The sequence below is a fragment of the Gracilinanus agilis genome, chromosome 2 (genome assembly GCF_016433145.1).
Source record: "Gracilinanus agilis isolate LMUSP501 chromosome 2, AgileGrace, whole genome shotgun sequence".
Classification (NCBI taxonomy): Eukaryota; Metazoa; Chordata; class Mammalia; order Didelphimorphia; family Didelphidae; genus Gracilinanus; species Gracilinanus agilis.
The window spans coordinates 123,212,348-123,231,878 of record NC_058131.1 but is presented as its reverse complement, the minus strand read 5'-3'; the positions used below and the strand labels follow the sequence as shown (position 1 = coordinate 123,231,878).

The following is a 19,531-nucleotide window of genomic DNA, read 5'->3' as shown; positions in this document are numbered from 1 at the left end:
CTAAAGGTTTCAGCTCTCGGAAGAGCACCAAGTGAAAAATTAGCTTGGAGACCAAAATGGTTGGGGTATACCTTGAAAGCTCTTCCAGAAAATGGCATGATGTCTGCAGCAGTGCCCTCCTCTGTTTCTAACAATCTCCTGTTCCAAACAACCAATCGTAGAGCTAAGGGTCAAAAGGATTTTAAAAAGTGACAAATCATAAAGGGGGAATCAGTTCTTTACCTCCCCCCCCAACTTAATGTCCTATGAAAGGAGTTTATGATACTACTTAGATATAAATGAAGAGAGATAGATTTATCTATTTTTAATCTTACACTGTTTCTGGTTTAGGGGTCAAAAGTCATTTAACCTCAGTTTGCCTTAATCCACTGCAGAAAGAAATAACAAACCACTCCAGTATCTTTACCAAGAAAACCCCATGGACAGCATGGTCCATGAGTCACAAAGAACTGGATAAAGCTGAATGACTGAACAGCAATGATTCTTGGATTCAAAGTGTTTGTATTGTTCTAAGTGGCTTTTCCTTTTTAAAAAAACCATTAACTTGCCACATCCACAAAAGTTGCATCTCCGTCACAAGTGGAAATGTTAGAGGGCCAAAGATCTTTTACCCCAGTGGGAACTGAAAGAAGGTTGTTCCAATGGAGGGTGGTTGGTATTAGCTCAGAAAACAGCAGACTACATACAGTATGACCAATTTTGCTCAGTGTAGCTTATTTTTTACATACCCACTCATGCCTAAGGACTCTTCAAGTATTTAAAAAAATTGTTTCATGGTCTGACTATTTTAGCAATACCAGCCAGAAGATAAGAAAATAGTTGTCTTAACTGATAGAGCCCTACACTATCAATTCTGTCCTAGTTTGTGCTTTAACTTCTTTGTTCCCCTCATTTTATGGCTTCAGGATTATACAATGGCTTCTATATGCTTCAACGCCTTCCTTGATGTAATGATGTAAGTAAGAATGGGATAATTTGTTTCTGATTCTTGTAGTTGACAGTTGCCATGTTCCAAGCACCATAGGGAAGGTTCTGAGACCATCTAAGGAATGAGACTGAAAAGTCTGTGGTCTAGAACTAACTAGCCTTCATTTTCCATGAATTTGATTTGGAAGCATAGATAAATTCTGTCTGTGGTTTTGTTAAACATGAGTATTTGCTAATGCTAAGCTATTCAGGACAATCTTTAATCTTTAATCTCTAAATTAGTATATCAGAAACTCATTTTTTATGTTGATGATCATAGACCTTTGCTTCCATGAAAGATTTTCAGTCTCAGGATGAAAAAGATGCATTAGATCTTGCCTTGTTCATAAGGAACATGGCTTGACTATAGGAGTTAACCCAAACTATAAAAAATTATCCTGTTTTTTAAAGCTGTTTGGCTGTCATGCCAGGCATTTAAAACAACTATGACTAAGATCAAGTATAGTATCTGTTCTAATCAACTTAATATTTGATTTCCAAAAGAAATGACAAACAAGATGATCACAAAAAACTGGAAAGACTTATATGTAGTGATGCAAAGTGAAGTGAGCAGAACCAGGAGAACATTATCCACAGTAACAACAATAATGTATGATGATCAGCTGTGAATGACAGCTATTATCAAGAAAAAAAAACTATCTACCACCACAAAAGGTAAAAATTCAAATACAGATTGAAACATACTATTCTTTATTTTCTCCATGAATTTTTTAGTGTAAGCAATATGTGTCTTGTTTCACAATTTGATGGATAGGAAATATATATATATATATATATATATATATATATATATATATATATATACTTTTAGATGGCATCTCCCAAATTCCAATTTTACAGTAGCCACAGGAAGGAAGTAGGAAAAATGAAATTGGCTAAGCCTTGCTCCCTCAGGGAAGCAAAACTCTTAGACATAGTTCTCTGGCTTATTGTGGTTGTTGAGATGAGTTATAGCTTTCCAGTTTTGTTTTCTATCAATAAGAAGACAACTATAAAGGCTCTTTGTAGGCTTATTGAGATCAACAAATGTCTGGATAAAATATATATCTCTATCATCATTGGATAGAACATTCAATTTGAAATAAGAAAGAACTGAGTTCAAATCTGACTTCAGGTACTTCCTAGTTGTATGACTGGGAAAGTCATGTAGTTTCTCCCTGCCTTAGTTTTCTCAACTGTAAAATGAGAAAATCTNATATATATATATGCATGACCTATATCATATTGCCTGCCTTCTTGGGAAGAGAGAGAGGTCAGAGGGAGAAAAAACACCTGACATCTCTATCTCCTATAGCCTTGCAATGGAGCAGTCTAGAAACAATTAGAATCATAGAATTTTGGAACTGGAAGGAACTTAGGAGATAATCTAACTCAAACTTCTAATTTTATGGTCAAAAACTTCCCTGAGTCTTTGTTACATGACATATCCAAGATAACATAATCTGTAGGAGAGCCAAGATAAAGATCTTTATCTCCTATCTCCCAATCCATTGATCTTTTTGCTATACAACACAGCCTATTGCTCTTTTGTCAGATTCATTCATTTTACAAACATGTTTCTTGAATTTGTTGCTGTTGAGTTATTTTTCAGTCATATATGTTGTATATAACAGAGTTAAGTGATTTCCAGTGTTACACAGACAGTAAGTACCTGAGGTCAGATTTGAATTTATGAAGTCCTGACTCCAGACCTGGCACACTGTCCACTATGTCACCTAGCTGTTCTCTCCATCTATCAGGTATATCACAGCACAAAACATGCTCCATAGTATTGATCTGGGAGCGGGGGCCAGAGGTCTCCGCTATGGATGAGGAGATGCCTGGTTCTTATAGGATATTTGGTGAATCAAATTTTCATCTGATGATGTATATATATATATATATATATACTGTTGCAGAAATCACCAAGCTTCAACTGTAGGTAGCCTGAATCTGAAGTGAGGACTTTCTGATTCCAAGCCTAGTGCTCTATCCATTGTACCACCTAGCTGCCTCTAATACATTTAGAAAACATTAGGAAATGTCATTGATAGTAAACAAATTATACCAATAAATATTTATTAAAATTAAAACATGCTAGATTTGAAGCCAAAGACCTTTGGTTTAAATCAATGATTCGCAAAGTGGGTGCTACCACCCCCTGGTGGGTGCTCCAGCGATCCAGGGGAGTGGTGATGGCCACAGGTGCATTTATCTTTCCTATTAATTGCTATTAAAATGTAAAAAAAAAATTAATTTCCAGGGGGCTAAGTAATATTTCTTCTGGAAAGGGGGTGGTAGGCCAAAAAAGTTTGGGAACTACTGGTTTAAATCTTTGTCCTACTACTTATGTAATGTATTACCTTGGGCAAATCATTTCTTCTCTCTTTCTCTATTCCCTTTTCTTTAATGAAGGGGTTAGTTCAGATGATCTCCAAAGCTCCTTCTGGCTCTAATTCTATGAATTCAGAAAAAAAGTTGTAAATCTCTTCCACATGATAGCCTAAGAGCTCAAAGAGCTACTAAAAATTATCTATTTGTTATATTAAAATGTCCAGTGAACATCCTCCATCCCTCTCCTCTTCCCATTAGAGAAAAGGCATCATTTGACAAAAAGAAATATGTATATATAAAACGTCTTACTTATTTCTATTAATCAGTGTTTCCTCTGGAGGTGGACATATATAAAGCATTCTTCAATATTTCTGTTGCCGTATATAATGTTCTCTTGGTTCTGCTCATTTTACTTTTCATGCCTTCATGAAAGTCTTTCTATGGTTTTCCAAAATTAACCTGTTCCTTATTTCTTATGGCACAGTAGCATTCCATCACAGTCAGATGTTACAACGAGTTTCACCATTCCCCCAATGATCGGCTTCTCTTTAATTTCCAGTTTTCACGTTCATTGCAACCACAAAGAGAGCTGCTATAAATTCTTTAGAATATATCCTGATCACTTTTTCCCTTATCACTTTTGGAAATAAACCTAATGGTGCTATTGCTAGGTCAAAAGGTATACACAGTTTTGTAATTTTTTGAGCATAATTACAGATTGCACTCTAAAATGTTTGGATTAGTTCACAGTTCTACCAACAGTGTACTAGTTAGTATCCCCATTTCTCCTCTTCCCCTCATTTTTTTGTCCCTCTATCATTTTAGTCAGTCTGATAGGCGAGATGATATCTGAGTTGTTTTGATTTGTATTTATCTAATAAATAATGAATTCAAGCATTTTTTCATACATAACTACTTTTATAATTTGAGTGTCTATGACAAGGTAGTGCTATAGTATTTAGAGTGCCAGCCCTGGTTATCTCATCTTCTGAGGTCCATTCTGGCCTTAGACATATACTAGCTGTATTGCCCTGGGCAAGTCACTTTACCCTGTTTGTCTTAGTTTCCTTATCTGTAAAAGGATAAAAGAAATGGCAAACCACTCTACTATCCTTGCCAAGAAAACCCCAAATAAGTTCATAAAGAGTCTGATATGCCTGAAAATGAAAACAAATGGTATCAGCATCAGGAATGAACTTGAGGCTGCCTGACTCTAAGTCTGGCACTCCATGAATAATGTAGTAAATACTAAATCCTATCTTTTTTCCCCCTGAGATATTGAATGTCATGGATTCTTTAAGAAGAAACTCCTTTTTGACTGAAACTTGGAAAACCTTTCACATGTGGATTTGTCCATTTTTCTGGTTCAGTACTTTGAGTACAATTGAATCATTCTTGAATGACTAATGATCCTTCAGAACCTTCAGATCATCATTATGAATTATAATTCTCTATGTTCAAGAATATAAATTAAAATGAGTTAACCGTGCAAGGCACCCTTGCAGTTACTTTTTAAAAACTTTAATGTCAAGACATTTTGGCACAATATCTTAGTGTGAAGACCTAGATCTGTGTTGTATTCCTGTCTTTTCACTGGTTAGTTGTGTGACCATGGACAAGTTGGTTAACTTTGTCTTGTTGTTTACAATAGTAAAATAATGGATATGGACAAAATGTCACTTTTTATGTCATCCATGGCAAATGGTTATTCAGACTACATTTGTAGCCCTCCAGTGTTATGAAATGCACTCAATCTAGAGAAAATCTATTCCATTTTTCCAATAATTTTAGTTGTTAAGAAGTTTACCCTTATATTTAATTGATTTATCTCCCCATAACTTTGGTTGTTTGAAGTTTTGCCCTCTGTGACCAGAAAAAATGAATGTGTGCTCACTTTCATATGACAGCACTTTAATTATTCTTTTTTTTAATTTTCACTGGTTATTACCCATAACTGTAATGCTTTCCTTCCTCTGTGATACTTTCTAGGTTCCCTGGTTTCTGTTAAATTCTAACTAAAATTCTACCTTTGGTTTCTCTCAATATGAGCACACTGAGATTACCTCTAAATTACCCTCTATATATTTTATGTGTACACAGTTGCTTGCATGTTGTCTCCTTCAACAGACTCTGAGCTCTTTGAGAGGAGGGATTATGTGTCATTGTAGGGATGTAAAGGGAAGAAGCTTATGTTCTTTACTATCCTAGTCTCCAATGCAATCTCAGAAAGTGACTTCATCATCACCTTCTCCTTCAAATAGGAATTTCTGGCATGGAGGACAAAAGGAAGAACTTGGGGGAATGAATGTAAAAGTAAGAAAGGCTTAGGCTTAGGATATAGAGGCTGAGGGCCTCCATCCCTCTTCTACCTTATGATCTGAAAGCCCTTTCCAGTATTGGGAGGTTAGGCTGATTCTGTATATAGGTATATATGTGAGAGGGAGATAGTTGGGTGGTATCTCTGCCTCTTTTCAAAAGAACATGTTCATCCTTATTCAATATTAAGACTTCTGCATACCAGCTACTCCCAAACTACCCACAGATTAACAAAACTCCATTTGTCTTTGGGGAAGATGATTCTAAATCTAGAATTTAGGATCCTCTCTCTTGTAACATCTCTGAAGGGCAGGAAGCAATCCTAGCCTCTTCTGGGACAAATTCTAGCTCCCCAGGAGAGTTCCAAAGATATAGGTCATGTCAGATCTAGACAAACCCCTGGTAATCTTGAGTACATGGAGAATGTGTTTGTGAGGAGGGGAGAGGCAAAGGCAAAAGGTTCTGTCCTTGGGATTTAAGTAAATAGGAATCATTGTGGGTATTGAGACTTACTCCCTTCCTTCTAATACCAATCCTTAATTACAATGTGTAAATCTCTTCTAGATTCACTCTCCGCTCCAATCTAGCCAACCAAAACTTGCCCCTAAAGCTGCTGGATTTTTCTGGCTTCTGAACTGCTTAATTCACCTGCCCAGTCCTGTTTGGAAGCATATAAGAATCAAAACTTTTCATTAAGGATCGGAATGTAAGGTAGGAGATGTGTCTAGTGGGAAGTGTCATAAGAGGGCTCTGAAAAGGGAGTTGGGGTAAGGCTAGAATGAGCTACAAAAAGATTCCACAATTAGCTAAAGGGGTAGAGTGTGCCTGATAAATTAAGCTAATTAATCAGGGACAGGTATCCCCTGATAAAGTAAGCCAACCAACTAAGTCATTCTATGATTCAGTTCTGTTAATAATTAGTTATGGAGAATATAGGGGCAGTTTGGGATGGAGTTGGGGAACCCAAATAAAAATCAAAATTAAATATCTTTGCCAAAGGTCAGGCAGGTGTAGAATGGAGAAGAGATGTACAATTAGATCCAAGAGACTCACGACATACCTCAGATATCCCTCAACCCCTACCCTATTATTCTGCTGTTTGAAGAGACTTGAAGACCAGAGAGGCAGGGGGTGAAGAGTCATAGGAGATGGGGTTATGCATTTGGAGAGGTTAGGGAGCTGTCAAAGGAACCAAATGACATTGGTGAGGTCAGTGCATAGGTGTGCAGGTGTGGATACAGTGGGGAGGGGCTAGACTCAGGGATTAGGAGGGCTGAGAGCCCAGCAGTCTCTCAGAGGCTACATTAATATTCCCACTGTGGCAATCAGGGTCTGCAGGTTAGCCTCTAGATTAATGATGCTCTTGGCAATAAGCTGCTTCAGCTGTTGCTGAAATCTAATTTCTGCACCTGGGAGTTTCCTTCTCCAGACAAAAGCAGAATCATCTGTTGCATCCACTGCTGCTGGAGGTTGGCAATACCCCCTGCTGAAGAGACACACTAGCTGGCATGAATAGGGAAGCAATGAGGACATTCTGGGCTGCTGCTGCCTTCTTCAGGGGCAGGTAGGATACAGGGAACCCCATAATTGCCAAAGCCCTGGGGCCTTCATCTACAGTGAGTTTGGATTTTAAGCCTATTAAAGAAAGATGGAAAGATGAAGCCAGATCTGATCTTATAGAAGTGTCCCACGAGCACTTTGTTGTCTTCTGAGGAGCAAAGTCAGGGCTCTGGGCAAGTGTCTGCATCATACTATGCATGTGTAGATAAAGTCATGCTTTATATAAGGTGGGGATTTGTTGTAAAGGGCTATTTAACATTCCTGTACCCAGGCTAGCTGCATTGATGCTAAAGGTGTTGGATTCTGTTAGGGGAACCTGGCTGGTCCCTGAGCCTCTGATGCCCTTCCCAGCAGGCCCTAGGGCCTGAAAGGTTGGGGTTGAGGACTTCAGGGATTAGAGAATGGCTCCTGGTATTCAGTCTGTAGAGGGAGGAGGGGGTTCACTGCCAATGAGGAGAAAGAATTGCTGTTGAATTATTCCCTAGCAGCACTGATCATGGGTTCCTGGATGTCTGTGTGCAGGCTAAGGAAGGTATTACATCTCCCAGGGATCCACTCTGAGCTGTTCAGGGCCCAGTCCTAGTTGTGCATCATCTCTTGCCTCATGGTAAAGTTTCCAGCCAATTCCAAGGCTTGTCTCATTAACTCTAGATTATGATGGGATATTTCATATTTTCTTCTATTTTTTCATTCTTTTGATTTGATTTTATTGTTTCTTGATGTCTTATGAAGCTATTAGCTTCTATTTGACCAATTCTAATTTTTAAAGATTGAATTTCTTCCATGACCTTTTGATCCTCCTTTTCCATTTGGTCCACTCTACTTTTCACAACTCTTTTCTTCATTGGATTTTTTTTTTTGCCTCTTTTCCCACTTTTTAAAAGCTATTTTTAAGCTTTTTAAGCTTTTTTTTTGAGACCAATTTTCTTTTTTCTTTGAAATTTTGTATATGGTTGCTTCCATCTTACCATCTCCTATTGACTCTGTTTCCCTCTTTGTCTCCATAGACATTTTCTAAAGTTAGTTTTCTTTTACTGTTTGCTTATTTTCCTAGCCTTTTTTTTTTTGCTGTGGATTGGGAATTCTGAAAGTTATTGGTTTTGTCTTCTCTGGTTGACTTGAAGGCTTGGTACTGTGAGCTACTTTGCCTAGGAGTTTAGTTTTTACCAGAGCACAGGCTTGAAAGAAAGGTCAAGCTCAATGGACTTTGGTATCAGGGCCTGGGACTTCAAGGGGTGGATCTGGGGTGTGGAGTGCCCTGTTTTTGCTGTATCCAGGGGTCCCAGGATCTCAAAATTTGGCCTATGCCCAGTCAGGGAACCTGGTGCAATAAGTGGGGAGGTGATTGGCCAGCATTCCTCTGTGCAGTTTTGCTTCCAGTTCCCCATTATCCCATGAAAATTGACTCTCTTTGTTTACCTTTAAAGTTGTATTCATCCAGAGAGCCCCCCTCACTCTGTCCTGCTGCTTGTTTTTGACTCCTATTATTTTGAGGCACTTTTTAAAGGTTGTTTGGAAAGACTGTCAGGTTTTAGCTTTAGCTGCTACTAAGCCACCATCTTGGTTAGCCATGTTTATGTGGTATATCAGCTCAGTGTGGGACATCATTTCTTCGGTAAGAGGGTTCTCCACAATCTGGGACAATATCAGGGTTGGACATCAACTGCCTCTATATCTGCTGCTAAATTCAATGAAATAAGCTCAACCAAAGCCTAGACTGCTGAGACTTAGGTTGCCCCCAAAGCCAGATAATATGGATTCAGTACCACTGGGAAGCCCATCCCCCAGCCCCTGCTATTAGACCACCTCCACTGCTCCTCCTATGCCCACCAGCAACCTTAGGAACAATGCTGCTTCAAGTGCATGGCTGAGCAAGGACAGTGAGTGAAGCAGTCCTGGGGTTGGAACAGAAACAATATCTGGGGCAGAGGGAACAGCATCAGTAGGATCTTGGGCTTTTTGTGGGGGATCTTTATTTTTAACCCTTACTCTCCATCTTAGAATCAATACTGTGTATTGGTTCCAAGGCAGAAGAGCAGTAAGGGTTAAACAATAGGGGTTAAAAGACTTGCCCAGGATCACACAGCTAGGAAGTATCTGGGGCCAATTTGAACTTGTCCCTAGGTCTGCCTCTTAATCCTCTGAGCCATCTAATTTCCCCCTTCTGTGGGGTCTTCTTGATCATCAAATGAATGGTAAGCTCATCCTTGATCTCATGCTGATTTAATGTCTCCATCTATGAGAATTTTGTCAGTGAAGATCAGGACAAGATGATATTGTCTTAAAGCTCTGGGAGATCCCCTCTATCAAATCCTTCATTTGGGTACAATTGCAGATCACAATCTCCTTTTGGTCTTTAGGTTCTTGATGGTCACCCGATCTGGGCTCAGTACTGCTTGGTTCTGCCATGCTACTGCTGCCTCACTGGTGGCCATTGTAATTTATGTATTTAAATGCATAATGTAACTTGTAGAAGATTACAAAAGGAAATGAATTTTATTGAAATATAGCTATTATGTGTATATACAGGCATACATACATATTTCTAAAGAGTATTTTCTCTAGTGGGTAAGAGTATCTAAGCTCACACTCCTCTGGCACAGGGCAGGAAGGATCTCATGCAACAGGGAATGCTACTGTAGCCCATTGTGTGTGTGTGTGTGTGTGTGTGTGTATGCTACATAGTAAGCCACCACTGGGAGCTCTTTCCTTGGAATCTTAGAACCTGTGATTCGTCTGGATACTTGAAAAATAGCCAGCAATGGTCCAACTATTGCAGGGGGTCCTTGAGAGTCAGTGTTGGATAGGAGTACTCTGAAGCTTTGGATCTAAAGAGGAGGTTCCACGGGGCTCACAACTAACCATGACATTCTCCTGGTGGAGCTCAGCAGCATTTTGGAAAAGGATCAGAAGAAACAGATTTCTAGGCTAGTGGGTAGCACAGTGGATAGAGTGTTGGATGTAGTGTCAGAAAGAACTGAGTTGTCTTCTTCTAACTGGCTCAGGTACTTAATAGCTGTGTGAATGGGCAAGCCACTTTAACCTTTAGGTACTTTGGCTTTCTATCTATAGAATAAGGATAATAACAGGACCTATCTCAGAGAGTTGTGGTGAGGATCAAATGAAATAGCATACTCATAGCACTTTGCAAAACTTAAAGCATGACATAAATATTGATATTATTATTGTTAATCCATATGCTCCCTCTCTTCTATTAGGTGGAAATCAGATCATGAAAATTATCAGTAGGAGTATAGGATGAAAATGCTCAGAGGTTTGGTGGAATATAGCAGCTATCTACCTGGCACACATCACTGTAAAGCATACTGGATTTCCAGCTCACAGGAAAATAAATAACCAGCTACCCAAAGCAGTCTTAAAAAGATGGTGCTCTAATTAGTGAGAATAATCTCTATTTATCATGTTCTTACTAAATACATCATGCAGAACTAGTCCCAGAAGCTGAAGGTGGGAAAAATCAATGAACATCAAGCATTTATTAAGTATTACTAGAAGGAATTTGGTAGTGCAGTGGCTAGAGCACTGGTGTGGTATCAGGAAGTCCTTTGTTCAAATTCAGTCTCAAACACTTATTAAGTATGAGACCCTGGGTAAGTCACTGAACTTTTGTTTGCCTTAGTTTCCTTAAGTTGTAAAATGGGGATAATAATAGCCCCTTTCCTTGCAAGGTTGTTTGGAGGAACAAATGTCGTGATAGTTGTACAAAAGCAATTAGTATAGTGACTGGCACATATTGTTGTTCAATCACCATTTAGTTATTTCCAACTCTTCACGACTCCATTTGGAGTTTTCTTGGCAAAGATACTAGAGTGGGTTGCCATTTCCTTCTCCAGCTCATTTTATAGACGAAGAAACTGAGACAAACAGAATTAAGTGACTTGCTCAGGGTCACACAGCTAATAAGGTTGGATTTGAGCTCTGAATTTCTGAGGTTGGATTTGAACTCAGGTCTACCTGACTGCAGGCTTGGGTGCCATCTAGCTGGCACATAGTATGCATAATATAAATGCTTATTCACTTACTTTCTGGTCCCCTATAATATTCCAAGAACTATGCTAAGTGCTAGAGATACAAAGGCAAAACAAAACTGAAAAAACACAAAACAATGCCTACTTTCAAGGAGCACACAATCTGAGGAGGGAGAAAACAATTATGTATAAACAAGATATAGGAGAGAATGGAGCTAATTGGCAGAGGGAGGGAACTAGCTTTAAGGGGGACTGGGAAAGATTTCTTGTAGAAGGTGAGGCATTAGTAGGGTCTTGAGTTAAAATGTTCCAACTTTGAATAATTAAAATCTGAGTTGGATACAAGTGAGATTGATGAAAATTGTTTTATGGCTAGTTGATAAGCTGTTTCCCTTTCCTTTTGAAAAGAATTTTGCTGCAAAATGGTCTGGTAGCCTTAGGGGCTAATTGAGCTCAATGTCCTTTCACTGTCTAAACTGACCATACTTTAGGAATATTGGTACCAGAGGAAAAGAAACAAATGAATTCTGAGGACCTTTGATAGAAGAAGACCTCCTGGTAGTAGTGGAGGAGTACGCATATTCAGATGTGTGCATCTGGGAGGAAATGAAGAAGTTCAGCACTTCTCTGTTTTCTGAGACTAAAGAAAATGCATCAATTGGATGAATCTAGCCTGGGCAGTATTGACCTTCTTTTTAAGGACACAGATGCACTCTCATTTTCTCTTTTCATCCAATTGATGCATTAACATTTGATAAAGGAACTTCCTTTGTGCATAACACTCTGGTTGGCCCAGAGGGATGAGGGATACAAAACAAAAAGGAAAAATAGTCTCAGCCTTAGGGAGTTTATATTCTCTAGGGAGAGGGATATTTATAAAGAGAGGGGATTGTAATGTGCATATAGATAAAGATACATATAATAGTATGAAAAGAGAAAAAGAATTAACTAGGGGGATTGGGAAAGTTTTTTTGCAGGAGGTAACACATATGCTAAGGCTTGAATGATACTAGAGATGAGGAAGGAGTAGGATATTCTGGGATGGGATACAAAGTCCATGCAAAAGCATGGAGGTGTGATCTGGAATACCAAGTTTGGGGAACAGCACATCTGGCTGGAACACAGAGTGTATGAAGGGTTATAATAAGAATCAAGCCTGGAAATGCTGCCTGGAGTCAAATACTCTTTAATAAAATAAATAGAAACAACTGTAGAAATATCTAACTGCTAAAAGATTAGGAGGTTTTGCTAATGTTAAAAAAAAGATTGATACTAACATAAATTTAGCACTCTGCAAATCAAATTACATAATAATAATAGATAACATTCATATAGATGCCACTTTTATCTTCATTTTACATTTGAGGAAACTGAGGTTAAGTTACTTGCCCAAAGTCATACAGAGACAGAAAATATCTGAGGTGGCATCTGACCCAATACTCCGTCCACTGAGTCACCTAACTACCTCTTTTTACATAAGAGATAATTTTTAGAACTAGACGAAATACTAACAAAGTTTACTTGAAAGAACAAAAGATCTATAAAACTATATCAGTCGAACACTCATCAGAGGATCAGAAAAAAATAGCGGTAATTGAAAAATGGAACCTAGTGTTTGATAATCCCCAAAACATAAAGTAGTGGAGGAAGAACTTTTTTTTTTTACAAGATCTACTAGGAAAATGGGAAAGTTTGGCAGAAATTGCTTTAGACTAACATATTATATATTACTCTATATGCCAGAGTAAGCTCAAAATGGATATGGGACTCAAATTTTAAAAAGGCATATTGTAATACATTTGGAGGAGATAGAGGAGGTTCTCTTCATGATGATGATTAGAGGGAGAATTCTTAACTAAAAATGGGATAGAGGAAATCATTAAAAACAAATGGAAAAATTCTATAGAATAAAGGGAGAAGAAGAGAGACCAAAACAGAGCTTTGAGGAGCAACCAGAGTTAGTGGACATGATGACATAGATAACTGGAGAGAATAATTCCAGTTGAATGTTGAGACCAAAAGTCATATTGCAAAGATGTTAGCAGTGAATGAGGGGCAAGGAAATAGAGGCCAGTTGTGTAGCATAATGGTGAGGCACCAGGGATGTTAATTATTATTATTAAAATGTAACTAAATGGGTTGTGGGTACACACACTGGGTTGAAGGAGAGACAGGACCAACCAGGATAGGGAGACCAGAGTTCACTGTTTTAACTGACACAGGAATGGCAGTTGGCCCAACAGTCACCCAGCTCACCCTAGGCCAGGGTCTATGGAACCAGCAGGCAAAGGTAAAAAGTTTATACAGTTTAATTGAGGGTAACTAAATAAAGGATGGGATAGGGGATTCTACATTTGAAAACCTAAGGGCAAACCAGAGGGGGCAGGGAAGGACTTAACTACTCTATCCTATTGACCTAAGCCAGGCAGGGCCCAAAGGAAGCAGTACTGAAGTCATAGGGAAAGCTTCTTCAAACCTGGTTCCAGCCAGGTTTGGTCAGCTCAGCCAAAGGGCCTGAGGGTGGCTCTGGGGTCTCACGGTAATCCAAGTATGGTCTCAGGATGCCAGGTGATCCAAGGTACCCAGGTAGGGAGAATGAATTTGAAACGCTTTCCACCAGATTCCAAACCACTTCCCCACTTGGTGCATCTCTGCAGGTCTGTTGTCCACTTGCTGAAAGCCTCCACCTCTCAGGATCCCAGGGAATCTGGATGCAGTTTTCCCCTAACTCTGAGATCTCCCAGGGTTAGCAACAATTATGTCCAACCACTAATGGAGTCTCTCTCAGAGCACAAGCCCACTTCCTGCTCCTTCATTCCATCTTGGAATCCTCCAGCCCTTCCTGCTAGGTCCAACACTATTAATAAATTAATTGCTAAATAAACCCTCACAACAGTAGATAACTTTCTAGAGTGTGAATAATTGCTTCTAAAGATGGTCTGAAGAAATGAGGGTTTTTCAAAGATGAGGAAGACACAGGCATGCTTCTAAGTAGAAAGTAAAGACAGGGAGAGATTTAAGATCCATAGAGAGTAGGAATAATAGTGAGGGCACTCTCCTGGAGTAGATAGAAGGAAATAGGTTCTAACCCTCATGTAGAGGAGTTTGTCACTGTAAATAGAAGAGCCACCTCTTCATCAGATATAGTAGTGAAGGGAGAGACAGTGGGTGGATATGTCTGAGTAGGGAAGGAGAGGGTAATCTCAGCAAATAGATCCAATTTTTTTAGTGAAGTATGAAATGAGGTCATCTGAGGAGGAATAAAAGGATTTGGATTATCTACTGTGGTGAGTGGGATAGTGAATCAATTATGGAGTTGACCTTGCCATAAGGAAGGCCCAGTAGATGTTATATTATATCAATTTGTAGTGGGCTTAGTCAGCGTGGTTTTTATTTTCCTCAGCACTGTTCAGCAAAGCATGTTTACAAAGATTATTTCTGATACCTTCTAAAGAAAGGCTTGGAAGACAGAGAAGCCAGAAACAAACAGCCAAAATTTATGCTAGATTTCTTGGGAATTGTATATATATTGAATACATAGACTACTGTAGCCCAAGTGTAGAACTTGATGTTTACCTCCAATAAATTTCATCTAATTGGATTTATTCCAGCTTCTAACTTGCCAAGACCTTTTGAATTCCTGGTTATGTTTATTATCCAGTGTGGTAGCTAGCCTTCCCAGCTGTGTGTCAATGGCAAATATGACAAGCATGCCATTTATCCAAATCATTGACAAAAATGTCAGAGCCAAGTGCAAATTCCTTGGGATAGTAGAGAACAAAGATATTTAAAGAATTTAAAGATATTTAAAGATATTTAAAGAATTCAGCAAAAGTGAAAACCCCAAAGGATGGTTCTTATGAGAGTAGTAAAATTGAAAACACAAGAGCTAACATTGAGATAATCTTTTTATCTTGCTAAAAATTGTGAAGATCAAAGACATTTTCACTATTCCTTACAGATAGGTATTAATCAAAATGTAGATATGATATGATAGCATCAATCAAGGGAAGAAAAAAAGGGTTATATGGGAATCTTTTCCTCCCCTCCACTTTATCCCTACTTTGTGATACCTAAAAATATAGTATGGCACTGAGCCTAGGAAAAAGGAGAATGAATTAAAGTTTATCTTCAGAGTATTCCCTGAATCTTACCCTCTTTTTCTTCTCCATCCATGGTCTTTCTGGCCCCTCCAAGTGCCCCACACTGTAAAGCTGATTCCTCTGATTCTTATCTAAATCTATTCTAAGAAACAATCTGGCAGTCACTTGAACCTTAATGTGAGTCTAAGTCACTTTGAAACCTAAAATGAAATGTAAGAGTTGGGGAAAAAAATAAGAAACTATGGAGTTCAACAGCCTCACTTTACAGATGAAGAAATGGAGGACCAAATTGCCTTGTATGAAATCATGTAACTAATCAGAGGCAGAGAGGCATTAGATCTTGCTCAAGGTATGATAGATAACATAGAATGAATATTGTTCAATGAGTCAAGAAACTTGTTTTTATGTACTAACTTGGCCACTAACCAACTATATAACTTTGGGGAAATCACTTAGCTGCTCTAAGCTTTGGTTTAGTCTTCTGAAAATTAGGGGTTTTAATTAGATGATCTTTATAATCATTTCTGTGACTAAACAATCTATGAATCTATGATTCCAGGAGTCTCATGATTCCTAATCCTATGCTCTTTGGAATATTCCACTTCTCTCCTAAAGATATTTGTATTTCAATTTTTATCTTTAATTGTGGTATTAAAAGTTTTTCAGGTAGTTAGGTGAGTCAGTGGAAAGAATGTTGGGGCCTGGAGTCAGGAAGATGTGAGCTCAAATATAGCTTCAGACACTAGATTTGTGACCTTGGGCAAGTGACTCTATTTGGAGTTTTCTTGACAAAGGCATTAGAGTAGCTTGCCATTTCTTCTCCAGCTCATTTTATGGATGAGGAAACTGAAGATTAGAGAGGATAAGTGATTTGTCCAGGATCACACACATACATAGTTAAATATGTAAGGCTAGATTTGAAGTCAGGTCTTCTTGACTCAAATTCCATTTCTCTTACTTATTGCGCCTTCTAGCTAATACCTGGAGCAGTCATAAAGGAGAGGTGGCAGATCTGAGGACAATTCAATTGGGTGCACAATTGTACTAGAAGAGTGAGTATTTTACCATATTTTGCCAGCCTGTATGGGTGGCTCAATCTTGTCCTTTATCCATCCTATCCTGCTTATTGATGCTACTACCAATATCCCATGCCCCTTCTCCCCTGCCCTAAGCCAGATTCTTTTCTAGACCATCTTCTCACTGTTATACTTTATTGACCTACATAAAAGAAGTCTTAATTCTATCTCTGCCTTCTTAACCTAGGGATATGGGCAATCCTGATTCTAAATATTAATGTAAAATATTTGCTGTTAGATTCTTTCAGTACTAAAATAGAGACAATTAAGAATCATTATCTTTATATCTACTTTAAGTGACTTTTCTCCAAAGAGTGAATGCTATTACCTACCTGCCATCTCATTTATCCTTACACCTCCTGGGAATCGTGGAGTAACAGTAAATTTATAATTGATCCATTTCCCATAAGGGGAAAAACATAGAATTTTGTCAAAGGGTTGAGTCTTAGAGACAAAACTAAGTGATCCAGTTCAGTGCTGACTGACCCTGCTAGTGGATAGGAGATAAATTACATATTCTTTTGGCTTTAAAGAACATTTTGAGATATACAAGTCAGTTTCAGTATTTCAAAGAACATAGACTTCATTACTCCCTAAACCAATTTAATTATCAACTTATTGAATGATATACCAACCATTTGGACACTCTCCTTCAGAAATAGAAGATTTGAGAAGATATAGATGGGGCAGAGTCAAGATGGCAGCTTAGAAACAGCAAAAGTAAATTTCTCTGTGAAAACCCTTTCATACCTATCAAAAACAAAGCACTTCTTGGGGAACAGAAAACCAAATCTAACAACAAGACAGAGCTGTGGGACCCTCCTGCTTGATTCAACTTAAAAGGTACACAGAGAAGGTTGAATTCTTGGGTTTAAGGAAAAGAAAGAAGGAAGGTCCCAGGACCCCTCCCCAACACACTGTGCTGAGACTCAGGCTTTCAATGGAATCTCAGGGAAAGGGTTCCTACTGGGACAGATACCTTGTGCCTTGATACCACAACTATATGAAGCTCAGGGCTCTAATCACAGCTGGCAAGGAGAGAGGCTGGAGGAGAGAAGCAGAGAAGAGGGCAGGCTGATCACAGCCTTCAGTCACCACATTTCCATCTTAGGCCTCTACCTCTGGAAGTTTTGGCCTCAGGGCACATTAAATTCTCCAGATCAGCTGAATTGGCTTATCCAGTTTATCAGCAGTGCAGAGAAGAAGCCTCTGGAGTGCAGAAAAGCTCACAAACTCACAGAGCTAGCAAACAATCAGAAGAAAAAGTGTACAAAATAGACAGAAAGCCAAATTCAACAACAAGACAGAGCTACAGGTCTCTCTTACTTGATCCAACCTGAAAGTTACACTGATAAAGTTGAATTCTCAGGTATAAGGGAAAGATCCAACACCCTTTACCCACCTACTGTGCTGAGACCCAAGGTAGGAATCCTGCTGACTGGGATCCCAGGGTGAAGGCTGCAACCTTGATGGAGTACCTTAGTACCACCATGGGAAGCTCAGAGCTCTGACCAGGTAGCTGGTAGGGAGGTAGCTGGCAGAAAGAAATAGAGAGGAGGACTGAAGGTAATTACCTTGTCTTCCACACTTTCACTTTCACCTGTTAGCAGCTGGGGAAGATCTGGCCTCTGGGCACATTAATACAATAGGTCAGCTCCATCAAGCCTAATCAGTTAATCAGCAGAGCAGAGAAGAAGCCCCTTCAGAGCAGAAAAGTCCAAACTCACAGATCCAGCACATAAACAGAGGAGCAAGAATATAGCCAATAAGGAGGGGAAAGAAGGAAAAAATATAAGTAAACAATAGAAAAAGAAAAAAGAATTTACATTTGATAGCTTCTATTCAGGCAATGAAAAAAAGAAGAAATGGAACAGAGGAGGACCAAGGAGCCCCATGCAAAAGCTTAGAAAGTCCAGCAAATTGGACTCGGGCTCTGGAAGAACTCAAAAAACAATTAAGAGAGATTGAAGAAAATTGGGAAAAAAAACTTAAAAAAGCAAAATAGGTCATCTGGAAACAGAGGCACGTGAACTAAAACAAGAAAGTAGTGTCTTAAAATCCAGAATTGACCAGCTCAAAAATGAGGTAAAGAAAGTAAAAGAAAAATAATGACCTACAAAGAAAAATAGATCAAAAGGAAAAGGAGAATCAAAAAGTCAGGGATGAAATTCAGTCTTTAAAAACTAGAATCAAACAATTAGAAGCAAATTACTTCAGAAGGCAGCAAGAATCTATAAAACAAAATCAAAAGAATGAAAAAATTGAGGAAAATACGAAACACTTTATTGTTGAAACAACAAGCCTGGAAAATAGATCCAGGAGAGATAATTTAAGAATTATTGGACTACCTGAAACTCATGACCAAAGAAAATTCCTGGACATCATTCTACAGGAAGTTATCCAAGAAACTGCCCTGATATTATTGAAGAAGAGGGTAAAATAGAGATTGAAAGAATCCACAGATCACCTACTGCACTAAATCCCCAATTGACAATGCCCAGAAATGTTATAGCCAAGTTCAAGAACTTCCAGACCAAGAAAAAGATACTACAAACTGCTAAAAAAAAACCCAACAATTCAGAGCTACTGTCAGGATTACACAGGTCCTGGCTGCATCCACACTGAAGGACAAGAAGGCATGGAATATGCTATTCTGGAAAGCAAGGGAACTGGGTCTACAACCAGGAATCAACTACCCAGAAAAATTGACTTGCTCATGTGTAGGATGAGCTAATATAATAAAAATGACAATGTTACCCAAATTAATTTACTCATTCAGTATCATACCTATCAAACTACCAAGAAACTTTTTTTTAGAATTAGAAAAATGTATAACAAAGTTCATTTGGAAGAACAAAAGATCAATAATATCAAGGGAAATAATTTAAAAAAATGTGAAGAATGGAGGCCTAGCAATACCAGGTCTTAAACTATAATCTAAAATGGTGATCATCAAAACAGTATGGTACTGGCTAAAAGACAAAAGGGTGGATCAATGAAATAGACTTGGGGTCAATGACCTCAACAAGATAGCATCTGATAAACCCAAAGATGCTAGCTTTGGGGATAAGAACTCACTATTTGACACAAACTCCTGGGAAAATTGGAAAACATTATGGGAGAGATTAGGTTTAGATTAGCATCTCATACCCTATACCAAGATAAATTCAGAATGGGTGAATAGCTT

The 19,531-nt window shown here is 38.6% G+C and overlaps 1 pseudogene; it reads right to left on the bottom strand.

Moving 5' to 3' along the window:
* Nucleotides 1-8,700: 8,700 nt before the first annotated feature.
* LOC123233364 lies at nt 8,701-9,585 on the bottom strand (annotated as a pseudogene).
* Between the last annotated feature and the right edge of the window lie 9,946 nt (nt 9,586-19,531).